General features: G+C 38.9%; 1 long non-coding RNA gene across 2 annotated transcripts in view; it reads left to right on the top strand.

Moving 5' to 3' along the window:
- The window catches only part of LOC309495859, a 173,026-nt gene that overhangs the window by 72,746 nt on the left and 96,133 nt on the right, over nt 1–4,147 (top strand). The gene's annotated exons all lie outside the window — the stretch shown is intronic.

The following is a 4,147-nucleotide window of genomic DNA, read 5'->3' as shown; positions in this document are numbered from 1 at the left end:
ATTTACACCAACCTGTAATTCCGTTCCTGGTTGAACAGCAGGGGGCTCACACTGAAAGCACCTCAAACTTTCTCTGGGCTGTTTAAGATGGTTTAGTCTTCCCTATCTGTGTCAAACTTATGATGATGATGATGATGTGTTTTTTTTTTTTTTTTTTTTTTGGGTGTGCAAATTAGTGCAGTCATTGTGTTTATAATTTATTCTGTCCATTTTCAGCATTGGTCTCAAAATAAGCTCCTTAAAATGAGGCAATACAGCAGAAATGATGGGATTGAGCGTCAAAACAATAGATGTTTTACTCAAAATGCTACAGCATGCGGCGTCTTGGTTTGTGCATGTACACACTGCACACACAAGAGGATTTTGGCTTCTTTGCTAATGTGTGTATTTGTGGATTCAGGTCTATGGCATGGAACGGGTTTCTTTATACACGGTGCGACTGGCTCCTGTGTGTCTGGTTTGGAGGGTGTGTGTGTGCTGCTCGCAAGTATATAAAGGTGTGCAACTCTGAGCCGGAGAGAGCTTCTGTGATGAAAATCCTTTTGTTTTCTAGCCATGTTGCCATAACAGAGTGGGAACACAACAGGTTTGTGTACTCCCCATTACTGGCATAACAGACCACCTGCAGAGGAGTGTGTGGGTGCACTTTATACAATCATCCACACGGCACACGTATAGGCTGGTGACGAGAACCTCCTCATCTGTACACACACCACCTGACAGATATGTATTAGAGCAGGAGAAAGCGAGAGGTAAACAACTATTAGTGAGCGTGGAGTGGAAATTTCCCCCTGTTTCTCCAAAGACGTTTTGTGTCATCGTCGGTGTGCACCGAGCATTAGAAATGACAAAACTATTGCTCCTTATAGACTAGAACAATAAAAGACCTTTGTTTTTACTGTCTAACACACAAATAAAAAAACATTGACTCATCCAGGGCTGGCAGAAATATCGACTCAGCAAGTTGTTATGGGACAAACTGAGTTACATTCTTTAATTTTGGTTTTTTATTACTTTTTGTGTGTGTGTGTGTGTGTGTGGTGCACGGAAAAAATCTGTTAAACTTAGTTTTAAAAAAAACAGCAGCTGTGGTTGCCAGAAATGTAGTATTGTCTCAACGTTTTATTTATAGTTAAATTCAAATTGATTTATAAGGCATTCTTATTATAGACTATTATTATAATTATTATTATTTATAAGCGCAAAAGTTTTGTGCTCGTGAGGGAAATGAATTGCTTTGTGGTTGTAAAACTGTTTGTCTCCTGCAAATGGTTTTGGTAAAAAAAAATTCTAGAAAAATGTTTTATGTGGATTATGCTGTTTGTGTTGCCATAACACACTTGACACTAAAATATCGCAATATACATACATTTAACAACATAAGATGTGAGAGGACATTAAACCCAAATGCACATAAGTTAGAAGAAAGTTATTTCAGTGAAAAAACAAACAAACATAGGGTGTCATTGGGAATTCTGGGAATGTAAATTCACAGTTTTTCACTGTAAATTATATGATGCCTTCTCCTTGTCACTTTCAAAAAGTATTACTGTAAAATTGCATTAAAGAGCCCATTAGACTTTACAGTTTACAGAACTTTCCAGACTTTCCAGAACTTTCCGCTAAAGCCAGAAGTATTCTTTAGCTGTTCCGCAACGGTCTGCGTAATTTCCGTCATCAGGAGGATCTTTGTGTCCGTGCGGATGGTATCATGCAAAAGCACATGCGCAAGTTGAATGTTGAGACAGAAGGTGTTGAAGTAAACTTTGAAAGCTCTTAGGGTTTAGACTGTGCATGAGATGGAGCGGAACACGGAAAATTAAGTATACCCGGGCCTTAACCAATTAACAGGTTTTTACCTAACACTTTTTTTTTTTTTTTACTATTCATTACGATCATTTTTCACAACGTCGTGTACTTAAATAGCTTTCATTTTCAGAAAAGTTCCTTTCTCAGCCGGGAACCATTGACGAATGTGTGTGTGCATGGGAATTAAGTGTGAACGCTGTATTCAGGTAATCCAGATTAACATGGCGCAGAGACCGAACGCTCTGGTGAAGTGGAATCTCCTGCGCACGACACGCCTGATTTGTGAGCTGTCATCTGCGTCCACAGAGAGAGAACGACTTCAGGTCAAAGGTCGGTCTCATTTTTTAGCCATCACGACTGGGGGGGGGAGTGACTCTATCAGATTATGGGTGGTTGGGGAGTGTTAAGGACAGTGGGGGTCTTCTGGTAGGTGCCAGTCTGGAAGAGAAGACGACGCTTTGTGCATTGATCCCACTTTAGGATGCGTGTCCCGTGTTCTGACTGCTCATTCATGGGGATTCAGGCACTGCTATTGTGCAGGACGAGGCGGAGGGGTGCGCGGGGCACCGTGGGAGTTGCCACCCACATACCCATGCATTCTGGTTTTCTTCCTGTATGAACACTAAAAATAGCCTCTAGCTCTGTATGCATGTGTGCTTTGAGGGTCTGTGGAAAGGAAATGGTCTTCTGGTGAGTCGGAATGTAGGGCGAGCTGGGCCGACTGGTTCGACTGTGTGTGTGTTTTGTATTTGACCGCTGTTTGACCTTCCCCAAATGCCCCCTCACCTCCCCTTCACCCCAAACTCCCATCCTTCACCTCCGCTCCCCTTCAGTCTGTCCCTCCTTCCCCAGCAGACTGATGGGCAGTGGGCCTCTGACATTCTTCTGCTGAACACACACACACACACACACACACACACACACACACACACACACACACACACACACACAGAGAGAGAGAACCTCTGACCCCTCCTTAACCCAGCCGTGACCTCGCTTGGAATGTTACAGGAGTTTTGACACACACAGCTGTAAACAAACACACGGTTCTTTGTGTCTTCATAGAGTCTTGCTGAATAAAGAGGAACGATTAGTTGTTGGCCGAGTTTCAAGACTTTCAACAATCATAAATACTTGAAGAATGGACTTGTGAAAGCTTGTCAAATTACTGTTTTCTTTTGCACTGCAAGTTTACGTTGACTCATGATGCAGATTTATATATAGGATAAAATGGTAACTGTGACTTAATTCCTCTGTTGTATTACTATATCGCACTTGAAACTGTATTTCTCACAATAGCGAGTTTTATCTCGAAATTTCGAAGTTCTCCTTTTTGCAATTTTTAATGTTACAATTGCAATTTCAACAATTTCACAAATTTCAAATTGCTCTTATTTCTCTCAGTTGTTGCCGTTTCGTGTAACTGTGACTATATCTCACAATGTACTGTAACTATCTCACCGTTTGGACTTTATATCTCACAGTTGGAACTGTATTTCTCATAACTATGACTTGATATCTCAAAATTTCATCTCATATTTGTGACTTTTTCTCATTGTGCATTTGCATCACAAAATTTTACTTTAAGGGATAGTTCACCCAAAAAGGACAATTGTCGTCATTTACTCACCCTCATGTTGTTCCAAACCTGTATGAGTTTCTTTCTTCTGTTGAACACAAAAGATGATATTTTAAAGAATGTTGGTAAACCTGTAAAAAAGTGTTATATAGCTGAAAATAATGATTTCTTGTTGTCCAAACTATTCAGTGTATTTTATTCCATAATGAATCATTGTGTAATCAAAATATTTTATTTTACTTTTCTTTTGATAATATTTCATTTATTTTATTTATAAAAGCCCTAAATAGTAATTTTCCTAATTCTACAACATTACATTTTTTTAAATAACTTTTATCTGATAAAAATGTGTGTCCATATGGGTCAAATCTGTTACCGTACTATACTTTGCATTTAAATTGGTGTAATTATCTCCCGTAATTATGAATGATACAGGAAATGATGTCACTTCCCCTCACTGATTTGATCTGAAGCACTGAGAAGTATGTGCGCTAAATATTTTAATCTAAAAAGGTCTTGCACCAAGAGTTATTTTGTAAAATGTCAAAATTGTTACCACAATATCAAAAGGGAAAAATAATTTATCACTGATCACACAGTGGGTTGTTTAATCATGATTTCATTAGTGCCATGTGCTCTTAGCATTTATACTAGCAAGTGGGTTTTTTGGCTAAAAAGTTAAACATTTTCAATTCTGTTACCGTCAAACTCTGTTACTACCATTATCACGTTTCACAATTCTTGATTCAAATTTTTATA

This window comes from Leuciscus leuciscus (assembly GCF_965113295.1).
Source record: "Leuciscus leuciscus genome assembly, chromosome: 1".
In the NCBI taxonomy this organism is placed as follows: Eukaryota; Metazoa; Chordata; class Actinopteri; order Cypriniformes; family Leuciscidae; genus Leuciscus; species Leuciscus leuciscus.
The sequence above is the reverse complement of the archived record's forward strand: the minus strand, read 5'-3'. Positions and strand labels throughout refer to the sequence as shown.